Source organism: Coturnix japonica, chromosome 3 (genome assembly GCF_001577835.2).
Source record: "Coturnix japonica isolate 7356 chromosome 3, Coturnix japonica 2.1, whole genome shotgun sequence".
Lineage (NCBI taxonomy): Eukaryota > Metazoa > Chordata > Aves > Galliformes > Phasianidae > Coturnix > Coturnix japonica.
Window position 1 is genome coordinate 65,891,928 of NC_029518.1, and position 16,729 is coordinate 65,908,656.

Here is a 16,729-nt window from a genome sequence, read left to right on the forward strand (position 1 = left end):
TAAGAAAAATAAATGCTGGTATGTATAATCATCAAAGGATTAAAAATCATGACCTGAAGTGAGAGAATCAAGATATGTCACCTCTGTAGTATAATATAAAACTAGATTACGGTCTATAAATATATACACAGGAAGACAAATCTCATTTCAATCTCAAAGACAGAGGCATACCAAGACCCAGAGGCTTGAAACCGAGGACAGGAGAACTTAGAGTTAACAGCATAATTAACTATGAGGAGTACCTTATTGAAAGTTGTGGTTGATAATCCAATCCTTGAAGTACGCTTTTTAAAAAGCAAGGTGGGATTTTGTTTTATCCTCAGCAAAATATGACCTAGTTCAAAGGAGAAGAAAATGAAGACAGCCATGAGGTCTCTGTTGTACAGTGTGCCAAGCTAGATGATCACAGTACTCCCTTCTGGCTTTTAATCCACAAAACTGTGTACATTTCCATTTCAATGAAACTGCATCTTTCAATGAGCATTTTTCAATGGAACAGCTTTTCAGTGAGCTGTAGTTATGCCTTGAAGGCATAGCACTGTTTTGGGGAAGGCTTGTGAAAAACTTCTGGATAGCACAATATGGTGTTACTCTGAACAGGGACAGCTTTCAGTCCTTTCTGAGCAGAAGCTGGGACCGAGAACAGTACACGGTAGAATCTGCTTTGTTTGACATATTAATTTCAAATCCAACCCTTTGTGGCAACACCCTGAATCAGGTTATGCTCACAGTTCCATCATGATTTTATGAATTTGATGTTGGCTTAGCACAACCCAATTTTAACTGGTTTTGGATTACTTTACTGTCACCTAAATTACTACAGAAAAGGGAGTCTAATGTTGTCACTGGAGTATGTTTCAACTCCTTTTTAAGGAATGAAATGCCCTCAAAAAGAAATTTACTTCTAGAACATCAAGCTACTCGCAGACCTGAGCCACTACAAGACAAATGGATAATATGTGCGGTTTGCATACAGTATTTCTTATTGCACCAAGACAAATTGCTAGGGCAGACACAGCCTTTAAAAAAAAAAGCTGGCTACAGCAATCCACCTGGTCCTTTATTATCAATTTATTTTAAACCATCACAATATAGTATTACAATGATAATAAAATATTTTTTTAAAAATCCACATCATGGTAGGATTTTGAAGTTTTAAAGTTACTGGTTATGACAGCAGTAAATTCAATCTAATGTATTTTCAGTATGGAATGTTACTTATTCATATCTATTTCATTTTCTTACAGTAGTTTCCATTTCATTGATATCTTCCTGTGATTTTTATTATCTCATTTCAGACATGTAAGTAGTCAGTCAGAAAAAAGGAATTGCTGACTGCTGACATAGACTTAAACCTGTAGATCCTTTACATGAAACTAATTTTTCTGCATTTAACACAATAAAATGAGCAGACTTCCAAGTTCAGTGACATAATATCATCTTAAATACAGTTTCTGAATAAATACTTAAAACACAAGCATATCTAAAAGGCAGAGAATATAATCACAGCTACCTGTTGAAAAGATCTCATTATTTTGTGATTTAATCTCTGTCTGCAATTTGTATGTCTGTTTGCTATAATCACACTTAACCTTGAGAAAATCCTACATCTGGTACATTTCCAGCTGGGAGTCCTTATACTAGTAAATCTGAGAACTAGATATGAGTTGTACTTGCTGTGATGCCAACAACGGTTCACTCAGTTATTTGTCTGCATTTATTTTAATGATTGTGAATAACTTTCTATACTAGCTCCCAGCTGAACCTGTTTGTTAATATTTTTCATTGTCAAACCAGTAGTCAAATGATATAGAAAATATCTGTAGTCATAAATAAAGAATTTGAAAATAATGTTATTTGTTTTCATTGTTTCATTCATGATGTTACTTCTCACAGTCTGCTCTCAAATGTGTAACAGCACCTGAAGAGTCAGTAAGAGTAGCAATAGCCATGTTTCTCCACAATTACTGTTTGACAGTCACTTCTTGAGTATGAACAACATTCCAGTCAACTCAAGGTCAACTACATCTTATGCTAAGGGAATAAGCCCTTCTTATCTGTCATGGTTGACATTATCAAAAGAAATGGGCAAGCCAATAAAACCCATTGCCAGCTTCCAGATGAGTGCTTGATTCTGGCTCAGTACTGTGCCCATGACTAAGGAAAGCAAATCCACTGAGAATATTCTGGCATTACAATTTGGCAATTGAAGCAAATGAAAATACCACTAGTGATGTTTTTCCATTTTATACATCCATGGTACACTCCATGTATTTGTACAGCATTTTAGTACAGGCAGCCAAACAGTGCCCTGAGATGACTACCTTATGAACTTAATAGTGTTCTGAAAGATGTCTATAAGAAGAAAATTCTCAACTTCTAGAGTAAATATGTTAATATGTATAACATTTTATGAAGTATATCACCAATTTGCTTCCCTTATTGCATTCACTATTCAATCTGGTAAAAAATAATAAGCTCAAGATAGATCTTATAATGTGGTGTTACAGATTTTGTGTAAGATCCTTACCAGCCAAACAAGAGTTGAAGAATCAGGTAGATATTGCCTCAGTAGAAAGGTGTGAGAGAACAAGAAGGAAACCAACTTCAAGAGAACTTTTCCAAAGAAGTAGCCAGAAATCACCAACCACAAAGAGTACAAGTATCATAGGGAGGAAGGTATTACTGCTTGCTGTTTTCATCATGTGCTAGATAATACTGTAAGAAATAAAGTATCACTCTTACATTATAGACAGGGCGATTTTATTTACACTTATACTTACTTATTTCATAAGTAAGCTTATTTAAACAGAAAATAATTCATTCTCAATTGCTTTTACAAGGACAATTAAAACAAGTCCATGATTAACTATCCACTCCCATTAGAAAGGCATAGAAGTAGAATAAAGATTTATTTGAAGTTTAGATTGCTTTTCAAGAGAAAAATATTTTTGAAGTTGATATATTCTGATCTACTCATCCCTTCTACTGCGTAGTAAAGGACAGAATTAACGTATTCCAATGTTTTTATGGGAGATATTAAAATAAAGAATCAGAAAGATCTAATACCATGAAGCAGTTGGCAAGAACATCAACTGACCTTATGCACCAATTGTTTCATCTTTTTTGGCAACAAAATTGCTTTTCCTCATATCAACAACTCAGTCCTTGACATGAAGAAAAGAAATTCTGGATGCAGCAGATCTGGGGACATCAGAAATGGCCCAACATCATCAGTCTTAGGAAAGCAGTGGACTATACTGATGAATTTTTCCCCCAAAATTATTCAGCATCAACCTACTCGTAAAAACCGAGCAATGCTGCTTCACCACTGATAAATGCCATGCAGACTGACTGTTCTAAAATATCTAAGAAAGTTTCTGTTTTTTCCTAGCTTAAACAAAGATCCATTTTTCCACAGGGGAACATCAACTAATTAAAGCTGACACCAAGTTAAACACAGTTATAAATTATCTATGAGGTGTTACAGAGATTGTTCAAGTGAAAAGTGCTACAGCTCTGTTCAGTCTGAATTTCAGGTTTAGAATTATGATGCATATTAACCAGTACTGTCGGGGCTCCATAGAACACATTTGGATCTTGTCAATATAATAATTCAGTCTATAATTAACAGATTAACACTCAGCTCCCAGTCTTTTCCGTGTATATTTTAAAAAGAAAATTCTGAAAGAGGAACGCACAGGTGTGAAGGTAATATTATTAATTAATTTAGTAATGCAACACAATAAATATATAACAAAATACATTCCTTGTAACTAAACAGTTTAATTTAACGTGAAATGACAGCCTACTTAATAGATCGCAATTATCCAGAACTACTTGTTCATCTAATCACCAAAGGTCTTAGTGTTATCTGTAAGGAAATACAGATAAATGCAAAATAGGAAGGATCAAAAAGATGACAAGACAAAATGGAGGGAAAAAAAAGATTTAGGGAGAACAAAGACTGAAAAAACATTATTTCCAAAATTTCTTGCTTATATTAAAGTTAAATTTTTCTATTATCATTTCTTGCCTTTTGAAGTTTTGTTTATTGAGATAATATTCAGGGAAATATATGCCTACAATTACATATTTTGGCTACAATAATCTTTTTGTCACTTCTTGGGTCTCTAGTTCACAATAAACATGTTTAATCCTAAAGTGCAGGCAAAGCCAATGAATTCAAAGTGAGTTGTTTGGAACACAGGTATTTTTTTTCATACGTATCCTCCTTGAAAAAATTGCAATTTCAGATCTGCACACAAATATCTCCAACACTGATGCTGTGATTTAATGTGTAACATTCAAACACTTTTATGCACATATTCAATGGTTTAATAAATTAAACAACATTATTAGTACATTTATATTGCACTTTTAATCAGATATAAAAATGTAATGTATTCTCTAAAGGACAAATTATTATGTTTTTAAACACTTCCAATAGTAGAAATATATTAAAAAAAAAAAAAAAAAAAAAAGATTATTCAAGAGACTTGAGGTTGTTATATTACTGTAGAAACTTCTATTACAAAATTCCTTCAGAGACAGTTAATGTAATAGTGCTGCCCTAGAGTAAGAAGAGGTGCTTGCTCAGCATGGTGTCAAAACTGTCCACAAACTTCAAAAGGAGTATAGATTTCTCTGTATTGTCCTTTTCACCTTTCTTTAGAGGCATGTCATGTAACTACCTGATGGCATATACAATCCATTCTGTAATTTGAATGCGAGAAATAGAAAAGCTGAGGCCTCACAAGTGTGACTGAGTCACTTGATGCAGGCATGTGCATTGTACTGTTAAGTACTAATAGCTTTAAATGTTTAAAGTCCACTCTAGTTGCCTTTGTAATCTCTAAAATATAGCAAGGATGTAAAAGAATTCTTTACTTGAATGCCCATTCACAACTAACAGCATTAATCACTGTGCATGTAGAACTACTGGTTGAAAAATTAAAATATTTTTCTATAGCTAGGTTAAGAAAGAGACAAGTCCTTCTCAGAAGGGCTGCTCTCAGTGAATTCTTATACTAGTCTGTACACATCTGGGATTGCCCTGATCCAAGTGCAACACCTTGTGCTTGGCATTGTTGAACCACAATAGATTCATGTGGGTCCACTTTTAAAGTCTGTCAAGGACCCTTTGCATGGCATCCCTCCCCCTTGTTTCCAGGGCCTGGCTTTTCTGAAGGTGAATCTCTGCCAAAGACTAAAACTAAAAAAGGTATTCATTATCTCAACCTTTTCCATGTTGCTCAGTTCAGCAGCAGGTCACACATTTTCCCTAGTCTTCCTTTCACCATTAATGTACTTTCAGAAACTCTTTTTGTTGCCTTTGGCATCCCTTGCCAGATTCATTTCTAGACAGGCTTCAGCTTTCCTACCTCCATGCTCACATAGTATCTGTCTCTGTATTCTTCCCATGTTATTTGTCCCCTCTTTCACCTTTTATATACCTGTCTTCATTTTTTCTGTCACAGGCCTTGTCTATTCAGGCTACCTAGCATTTTTTCCTGACTTTCTGCTCATTAAGATGGTCCATTTTGAGCTTGGAGGAGGTAGTCCTTAAACATTAACCAATTTTCCTGAGTGTCTTTCCCAACCAGGGCTTTATCCCATGGGACTCTTCCAACTAGATCCCTAGAGAGGCCAAAGTCAGTCCCTAATTCCAGGGTTCTGACCTTGTAGAAGGCTTCATCCATTTGTTCTTTCTGGTCAGGCAGCCTATAGCAGACACCCATTACAGTGCTACCGGCAGTAATCTGTTCTTTTATCTTTACCCATATGTCATACAGTTGGCCAGGTTTTGGCAGTCTCAGCAGAACCTTCCAGATCCAAGCAAAAACTTTCCCTTTACAACAGCTCAGGGTGGAAGTTGGACGTGTCCATTCCCTGAAGTATAGGCATCTACTGTTTCACTCATCATTTCCTCCTGTTGGTCTTGTACAGCTCAAAGTCAGCTGGACCACATGTTTTACAACCTTGTGCTTGCAAGCACATTTGGCTTCACCTCGGCTCTGAGAAATTTAAAAAAACTTCTCTCCCCTCCTCACCTCATATTATACACTCCTTATACTGATGTTATAAGTTACATTTATTATGATTTCATTTTTTACGAAACGCTTTAAAATACCAGACAAGTATTTATTAGGACGGTGTGAAAATCACTGAAACAAAAAACAAAAAAATACATATTTTTTTCTATACACAATGCCACAAATGTTCTTTCGTACATTTAGTATTCTAAAGAATCTATGATACATGAGCCAATTAGACAAAATGAACCATTCAATTTACTTTATGTTTTATACCAAGTGCCCTTGGAAGCAACGATACACATCCTGAATGTTCCTTCCTATGTACTTTTTAATCATTGCCAATGAAATTAGTCTTTATTGATTTCCTAGTTCACTAACAAAAATGTCAAAATAGAAGAGATAAATGAAAACACTACTGACCTCAGTTTTGTACTTTCTGTTCCTCTTTACATACATGACAACTTTATTAAAGTTATTTTTTCTTTCTTTATTTTTTTTAGAAGTTCCTGTCTACCACAGAACTTAAAGAACACTGGAATCCCACTATATTTTAATTACACCTGCTGATAGCTGTCTTTTTTTTAGCGTAACACAAAGGTCAATAACAAAATTTCTACCATACACAACAGACTTCTCTGGCCATCGGGACCACCCTACACATTTTCAGCAGGCAGTAGCTCTTGTAGGCTGCATAGCAAGAATCTTTTCCAAAGCCAGACAAAAAAAAAAAAAAAAAGGAAAGAAAAGAAAAGAAAAAGAATAATGATTTCTAGAAGTAGCATAGCTATTAGGAACTTTTCCTGGCTTTCCACCAAGTTCAATTACTCAGTGTTAACAAGACCCATATTTTCATTATGATACCAGTCTATTAAGTATATCCATTCAATTTAGAGGACAATTATATATAAATTTTTATAAATGCATTTGAAAATTGTCCTTCAGATCACACTCTGAGACACCTGTTTCATTATTCTCAAGTATACAGGATGAAATCAGCCATTATACAAGGAGATACTACTCCTCCCTAAATACATTATCTGGTTACTAAATGAAGCATGTCGGTTTGACTGCCTGTAACAAGTGATAGGCAAGGAGTTTCTAGTATAAGAAAAAACACAGGGGGAAAAAAAAAATAATGGAAAGATTACTACAAAAACTTTGCCAGCCACCTCATTAAAAATAAATAAATAAATAAATAAAAATTCTGCCTGAATTAAACACTTTGCCAAAGTGAGTTTAAAATGACCCTCTTTTGATTCCAGAAAACTTATGATATGGAGTACAAAGAAGTTGTAAACTCACTGGCATCTACCCTGAAACTGAAAGACACTATTTTAACAGATATGAAGATAAAACATGTGGAAAGGGACAAAGTATCAACAACAAAAAATAGCTTGCTATATATGAAATCAGCCAGTGAGACTGAAATGGAAAGACAAGGAAAAAAAAAAAAAAAAAAAAAAAAAGGTAAAACATATTGCAAATGCTAAAACAAAGAACAAACAAAAACTCCTGATAATATGTTAAAGAGAGACATCTAATGGAAAAATCAGCTAAACTCCTAAGCTTTCTAGGAAGTTTGCTGAAACATTTAATACCAGAAAATAGCATATTAGATAGGACAGATCTCTCAGGCCTTCAGAACATCTGAAAAAAAAGAAGCTCCAAAATAGAAACCAATGTCATTCCTAAAAAATGTGTAGGACTCAGCTTTCATATAGTATTTATCTTGAAGGCTATCTTCCCTTATGGATATGCCTCCATTTTTACTTTTTGTATTTGCATAGAAGACCACATTTCTCAGTCACGATCAGATAACATACTACAACACAGAAAGCAAACAGTTTACCCTAGAATTTTATAGTAAAAGCTGAGAGCTTCAAAAAAAGAAACAATATGATCAACATGTTTGTCCAGGTTCATAAAATCATAACCTGAGTACTTCGTAAAAACATTAAAAATAATCTAATTGAAAAGAAAAAAATTAAGCATATTACAGCACAAATTTTCTTATGATAAGGAAAAGGGATAAACGGGCAATTACATAAACACAAAAACATACAAAAACATGAAATACAGAAAAGCTTCTGCATTGAAATAAATGACTGAAGAGAAGACAGCTTTACTTATGGAATGAAGTTGCTATCGTTAATCCAAGCAAAACGAGCAGAGGACTGTAAAGCTGCATTTTAAACAGTTTCTCCTTCTGAGAAGTACTGACTTCCCCCAGCCCTGTATCAAATACAGCAACATCCATCTTAACATTCCTGTGTAAATTTCTCAGAAGAACAGTGAAGTCCCTTCAACAATCAGTCCCAGGATGTCCCTACATCAGGTCTCAGATCTGAATCATCTTTTATGACATTAAGACAATTGAGATGTTAATAAACCATCAGACTATTTACTTTTCTGCAGAAAGTTTCATTGTTTGGATTTAGGGAAATATCCTAACTTCATACAAAATTATGTCACATGTATGGGCTAATGATATTCATGAATGAAACTGAAATTCGTATGTCCAGTTAGAACAAACTTTACAAACTTTTTTTCACTGTCCCTTCTGATTCAAAAATCTCAGACTTTGACAGAACAAAGTAGTCATTTGCTTATAAGTGCTGAAGCATCTGAAACAAGCTTAAAAGATTTATGGTTATCGCCTTTTCAGTATACTGATATTCAAACCCAGAGTAAGAAGCCTGCAAAAATGCTCAAAGAGTAAAAAGAGTAATTGTAGAAATAATACAATTTTATTTCTTAAAGTCCTAAAGCCAGAATTATTTCTAAGAAATAACTGGAAATGTACAAGACATATAATGGAAAATATTAGAAAGCTTAGACTTCATTAAGTATAACAAGCTCTCTAATAAATTCCAATGTACACTTTTTTTTTAATAAAGCAGTAAAAATATTTAAGTCCACACAATGATTACTGGAGAAAAAAGATATACATATTAGTTAATCACTTTTACAGAGAGAAGAGACATGACAATTATCATTTCTCAAATACATATTGTGCAAGAGCTTGAACTTGGATGACTTTGTTCTCTAGAAAGATGACAGTCTTATTTATAGAATAAATGGAACTGGGTTAAAAGCTTTAGTCAAACACAACTGACAAAAACCAAAGGAAAAGATGTTGAAAGAATAACCACAGAAAACTCACAATTATGTAAGAGAGCAATTATTTTCTTGGAAAATTAATTTCAACATATAGTACATAGGATATTTTCTAAAACTGACATGTAACCACCAATGATACTACAAGGGGAACACTTGCTTAAATATTTCTTACATGAAGAATTCAAGACAATGTGAAGTCTCTGGAACATGAACAGGTCCTGACTGTAAAGTTTTATTACTCGCTTATCTTCACTTGCTGTCTGTTCATATGTCAGTAAATCTGTTTTTAAAGAAAACATTTCTGCTTGTTTTCCTGGGGCTGCAAAATAGGGAGTGCCTGCACACTTACCTGTGTGATCTAAATACTTTCTACCTCTGAACAATAAATGTCTAAACAAAGCATAACAATACAAAACAATTAACATTTAAAATCTGGTTCTGCATTTGGATCTACTGCTATTTGTTTCTGGATGTGTGGAATATGATTGTCTTTAACGGGTTAGGACTGTGTATTTCAATTTTAGGCAACTGGCAAATTACAAGGTTATCGGAGGAGAGTACTTAAATTCAGCCAAAGGAGCAGATGTTCTGTGTTAGTTCAGGCTATTCAGTGGCACATATAACAAGTATCAGAGGAGTTGTTACCAGAGATGGTTATAATAAAATAGTATTACCAACTTCCTACATTTTACTATTTATCATTTTATACTGTAAGACATATTCTGATTTGTTTTATTTTCCTAGATTAAGAAAATTAATGACACAGAGATAATATGTAAAATGACATTATTTTGACTGAAAATAAACATTTCTAAACATATCTACAGCATTAAGAAATAAAAGTGGTGCTTTTAGAAAGCACACAAAATGTTTAACTGGATAGTTTCTATTTATTTATTTATTTGTTTATTAATTGCCATTGATTATAAATTTTCAAGGCAAAGGAGAGGATTATTTGAAACTGCAGAACTATTACAAATTCATTGGAAAACAATGACTTGTGAAAAGTGTAAAACAGCAAAGACCATATGCTGTAAAAGAATAGAGAAATGAAGAATAGAGAAGAGTGAGTAAATAAGAATGCAGCATATGCAGTGGAGTTTTCCAGGGTAAGAGAGAGAAGCAGCAGTAATAGCTTTCCATTGGAAGCTGTTAATTCTAGATGCCAGGCACCTGGCCTTATTCCTCAGGATATGGATCAGATTTTTCTGAATAAGAAATAATGAACATGCTTACATGATTTTAAAGGAAAGAAACACCATACCTCTACTAAGACATAAGACTTAGCAGTGTTTTTTGTAGATTCTGAGGGAATGTAAAGCTCCTTGGACCAAAGACTATTGGTTCTTTTCATATGGCTTCCTGAAACAAATCAGTAGTGTAACAATATTACATATCTATGTGCTGCTCAGCTTCTCTTGATCACTGCTAGTAACCAATTCCATCTGAGTACAATGCACAGGAAAAGGTCTCAAAGAAATGGCATTCTTAAAGGCTTTTAAAATACAGACAGCTGTGTATGGTGTCTGCTGAATAATGAAGTGAGCACAACCTCTACTTAGCAGAACCTCTCTTTCAAGTTGTTTCTCTCTTGTCTAATAAAGGGCAAGTTTATCATGCAGTCTGAGTATTACTCACTTAAAACATAAATTTACAAGTATGAACCCCATAGAATACCAAGGTACATTAGTCTTACAGAACTATTTTTTAAACCAAAAATCTCTTAAACAGATCAGTATACCACTCCTTCCATTTAATCCTCCCTCTGCAGCAGAATCGGTCCATCTCTCTTACCCTCTCTCCTATCTTTTATAAGAGACAAGCTCTCTTATGTCTTTGTAATATTTATCATAAGTTTATGCCACAGATGATTCATATAGGGCCCAGAAAGGAAGTAGCCTACACCTTTCATTACCTGTGTGCTACCTGAAGTGAGGACCAGATGAGGAGATGTACCAAAACATGTTCATGAGCAAAGCCCTGTTAGGCTGAAAACATGCTCTTTCCCTGAAAGGAATAGAGATAAGAGAGGACTGACATATCCTTATGGAAAAATCAGCTCATATTTGCACTCTGAACTGAGAGAGGTTATTTTTTACTATTTAGTCTACTAAACACAGCCAGTTATCGACAACCACTCTGGTGTAAGCAGGAGATAAATCCAAACATCTTACAGCCTTTATCAACTTACTTGAAATTATTAGATCTAATCTATTACATAATAACATTGTACCATTTTCATTTTTCAGAAATAGCAGTTTCTGTATTTTGGTATGAATATACAGCACACAATCATACAATTCATTACTTATGCCCACTAGTTAACGTGAGACACATTTTCCAGTACAGTTTTCATGATAATGTATTTTCTATAGATTTCTATGGAAATCTATATATTTCTATAGATTAATCTCAAAGTGAGGCAGCTATCAGTTTAATCCCTCTAGTCTCTAATTCCATAGTTCCATACTTAAGCTTCTCGTGTCAGACCAACAAGGATGGTTTAATGTACTTCTAAGTCATGTAAGTGCACCAGGTAAATTACAGTATACAACTCTCATAATGAAATCTGACGAATCTCTAAAAATATTCTAATTCTTTGCAGCTTCTCTGTGTGTGTTTGTTTACTAAACATATGGTAGACAGAATGAAACATAAGGCACCTTCTGAAGTGGAAAATTACACCGCTGACAGGTGGACAAACTTCCAGTTCTCTGTTCCTGGGAAGAATTTTGCCTCTGGAGGTTTCAGATTTTGTCATCAGACACCATCACAACATCCTAGCTCATAAAATCTTGCTCTGTAGGAAGGGTAGTGAAATACATACTCATCCTTGTACGAATATCTAGAGACTATGTCATAAAAGTAGCAATATTTTCAGTTACCATACTAACCCAGTTCTTTGAAGGCAAGCTACAAGATATCAGGAAGAAAACTCCTCCTTTTTCATCCATGATAAACACTTCAGAACAGTTCTTTTGTATAGTCAAGCCCAAATTTGCTATTACTAACATCCAGGATGACTGTTTCAGCCAAATGTATTTAACTGATTGCTGTCAAAATAAAGATTACATCATTTTACATCCCTGTTTTACAGATTAGGTTGTCAGGACATCTGCAAAATGGTTACACTCATTTACTTTGGCAAACACTTTGAGTACAACTGATGAAAAATGGTATCTGTAGATAGTTATTTTAATAATGTTTAATAATGTTTAATAATGGCTAATGGCTTGTTTTCAGACAACCCACACTGACTTCTTCACACACTTTTCAAAGCATTTGTTTTTACTGGTTCCTAGTAGACTTTGAAATACCTTTAAATAAAAATAAATTTAGCTTCTTCACTATTCAATTTTATCTAGAAAAAGAAAGAAAGAAACAATAGGAAATAAACATATTCTTAGTACAGTTTGCTAAACAGTAGTTCTATGACACACAGTTCAGACAATCTCATCCAACATGCTGCATTAAATATCATGGCTGATGAAATATAAATGGATTAAGCAAAGTTTTGGTACTATATGACTGCATTCATAGCAAGTTCTAGAAAACAGAGCAATGGGAAATCATAGTAAAGGTCTGAAAAAAAATGAAAAAGGCAGTGATGACTTTGAGGAAATGACAAAATAAGAGTAAGTAATTCAGTCCAAATCTGGAACCTTCAACAGAACTCCTCTAAAGACTGAGTAATTTGGTAAATTTTCCTTGCAAGTCGAGAAATACAACAATGCTATAGAAAATGCTTAATGTGAAAAATGTTTCTCAGTCCACATAGTAAATGACCCCTTCACTGACTTTTCCCGTTCAATTTTAAAAGCCAGTTCCTTCTCTACCACCTCAGGAGAACCACTATATAGATGCTCAACAGAACTTAATTTCATTGACAGTTAAACATATGTTAATCTCTGTACTTGTTGAGACTAACCAGTTTTTATATATTTACTCTAGTCCTTTACTAACTCCCTAGAGTATCTAAAAGCCTTCTGGAGTCTTTAAATCACATTAAATGAGTGTAAGACATCACTGGTATGCTTTAATAACAAACTAAGAGAGAAAACCTGTGTTAAAATTCATACTGTCCAAAAAGATTTAAACTTCTCTGCAAAATATAGGAAGTCTTCCATTTCTATTACACAGATGAGGAACTGAGATATAAAGACAAACTGAGCTCCTGAAATCAGACAGGTAAGCTATTAAGAATGAGAAACTGAATCTTGAGCAATTGCCTTTGTATGCTTTTCAAAAATAACATCTCTGTTTTCTAGGTTGCTAAGTAAGGACTGAGATATGCAGAGTACTTTTTCTTTCCACTACAAAAATATCGGTAATAAATTCAGATAATAAAATCAACAGATTTGTTTATTCAAGATTTGTGAAGAACCTAACAGTCATCCAAAAGTTTCATTTTTGCAGGCTGCATTGAGGTAAAGAGCACAAAACACTGACAGAATGACAATGGAGTATTACAAAGCTAAGACAAGAGTGGACAAAACAGTATACATCTGAAATCATACGTGCAGTTTATCAGAGACCCATGTTCCTGAATGATTATTGTAATCCTCACAAAGATTTTTTGCCTTTTTAGATCCCTGTTTGATAGTGTGATTTACATTCAGTATCTTCATGTGACCCATACAGATCGTTGATACGCTGTCTGGACAAGTCATAAGAACAAGAGCTTGGCAAACTAGCAAAGCAAGAACTCAGTCTTGTTCGCCAACATAATACAGACAGACAGTATGAATTCGAGAGCTGGTATCACAGAATAATACTCTTTTCTGATTAAGTACCTCCACTAAATTCTCTAAATTACATACCCAGTCAGTGCTAGTAAAATATATTCTGTTTTTAAAAAATAGTAGTCCATTATATGGTTTAGCCAGATGTTCTTCCTGCTTCAAACTGGACTGCAGAGCTGTGCCTTACATCTGTCTTTCTACATTTGATACCATCAAATGTACAGCAGATAACCAGAAATCTACCATCTAACCTCTAAAACGTATGAATATCTTCATATCTCAAAAGCATTAATTTCTTCCATGACTATGCATCACCTTCTTCACCACATTCTTTGAACACACTCCTTGTTGATGTTGCTTCGTCTTTATTGTCACCTTCCAGCTTGATTTTGATTCTGAAGCCTGCTCATATTCATATTCAAGAGCTCATGCGTATGAGTTGTACTATTTTCAGACACATTTCCATATCAGTCCTTGCCCTGTAACCCCTCATGGATCCCATTTCACCCTTGCCTTTCAGCACCCCAACCCCTTTGTACCACAGTGCTTCCACCCTGCTTTATGACCTCTTTTTCACAGAATTTTTTTGCTCCACCACAGTCAGTCTCAACCAAAGCCATTCTTCTGGCAAACAAACAAATAAAAAAACCAAAAAAACCCCAACACTCAATCTAATCTAAACTGGTACAAACCTTTAGCCATACCTACAGAGTTTGTCACACAAAAGAGTGAATTTATGTGCCTACAAGACAAAACACTTTCAGCATAAACATTATTGGACCTAATGTATTTTTGATGATGAGGGAGAAGGAAAGATTATAAACGGAGAACAATGAACAGAAATATTTTGAGGGTAAATTCTGTTTTACCCCAGTTCACTCTTTCTTCCAGCTTCCCACAACCCCAAACTATCATGTTTCCAGGTCCCAGATGAAATTCTATTGCAGTTTTTGAGAGTTGAAAAATCATTGCATTACTAGGAATTAAAAGAGTAGCAGCTAAAATAACTATGCACTGTGCATCGTTTGTATTAGTACTGTTACACTTTCTACAAGCACAGGAATAAAACAGTATTTTCACTAGAGACCTTACAATCTAAACACAGAGATACAAGAAATAGGATACAGATAGAAAATAATAACAACAAAAATAAAGATAGTGTGATAGGGAGAGATTTCAAGCCAGCCTGTTGTCAACTCATGTAGCAACATAACAAAAGAGAATATATGGAGGGATGCTTTGGGATTAGAAAAAGCCTCCTGAGCTTCAAACAGAGCATGGGGAAAAGTTTAGAAAGAGTGGCTGAAAAGTTAATAAGTGAGCAATGGAAGTTGGACCAATCTTTTTAATTAAGAATATGAAAGAATTCCTAGCATGAGAGAAGGTTGCAGAGAATATTGAGAGTACAGACGAAATGTACAGATGACAAAACAGAACAGAAGCTGGTTTCAAGTAGCAAGATGTTTTCTGCAACATTAAGAAACCTTACTACTACTTTTTTCTGGCCTTCTATGAACATAGATAAGGACTGTAACATTTATGAATTTACATTTTATAGAAGACTGAATATTTGAATGCACACAGTACATTATGCTATTTCTAGTTCAACTTCACACACACAAAAAAAGCCCGAACTGAGTTTATAGTATGAATATTTATCACTATTGTACTTTATAAAATCTATACATGGGCTTATATCTAGGCTGGCATCCTTAAAATTGAGTCAATTATATGGAATTTTTCTGAATAGAAAACATATGATCTTGTTGTGAAACATTTCCTGGAAAATATTGGTAAACATGCATGCATTTGAGATTACTATCAGAAATACTGATTACTGTCATTTCATCCTCCTACAGTAGAGAAACAAATAAGTTTGGAATTAAACATATTCTCAATAATGTTTCTCTCTCTTTCTATCTACTCTGATTATTTGTCTCTTTCAGTTAGACTCATCTGTCCTTCAGGTTAAAACAATGACTCAAAAGTGAGACACCCTGGCATAGGTGTATCCATTAATTCCTTCTACAATGTAGTCTCCCATTGGTTTTCATGGAAATCATGCATTTGAAAGGAATGCTTTATTTGGCTAGATTAAGAGAAGACATTTGAAAATACTTAAGTAATCATACAACTTCAGAATCTAATGTTTATTATGTACTTGAGCTTGAAGCAAGATGAATAACACCATAAAACTGCACACCTTTAAATATATTAGGATTGTTCCGAAAGTAATGCCTCCTGTTTTACGATGATGTCCCACAACATCAGAATCAGATGTTGGTTGTATAGCAGTAGAGGTTGTACCTTCCCACCAGTATTTCATTATGTCTGGATGCCATGTGACATATGGCAGCAGAGGAGCAGCCCGATACAATGATGTCCAATGTGAAAGTGCATATGAATCAGAGATGTGTCAGTGAATTCCTCCATGTGGAAAAAATTGCTCCCATCGACATTCAGTAATGCTTACTCAGCATTTATGGGCACGAAACATTGGATGTGAGCAAAGAGAGAAGGTGGGTAGTACATTTCAGCAGCAGTGACTGTGATATGAAAGACAAGCCATGCAGATCTGTCATGATACAATGGGCATATCGTGACCAGAGAACAGTGTATGGGGCTCCATGCCAGCTTCAATGCTTTGGAAACAATGGTGGCAGAGTTGGACTACTGCACAGTTTGCGCTAGGTGGGTCCTACAAAAGCACACACAGGTTGAACCAATATGAGATTGAGGGGTGACAGTGTCCTGGATCACATTCTCATCTCACAAGGTTTGGAGTCACTACTACAAGCCAGAGTCAAAATGGTAATCTGTGAAGTAGCA

At 34.6% G+C, this 16,729-nt stretch overlaps 1 long non-coding RNA gene across 2 annotated transcripts in view; it reads right to left on the reverse strand.

Annotated features, from left to right (window-relative positions):
• Nucleotides 1-16,729, reverse strand: part of LOC107311933 — a 129,448-nt gene that overhangs the window by 109,776 nt on the left and 2,943 nt on the right. The gene's annotated exons all lie outside the window — the stretch shown is intronic.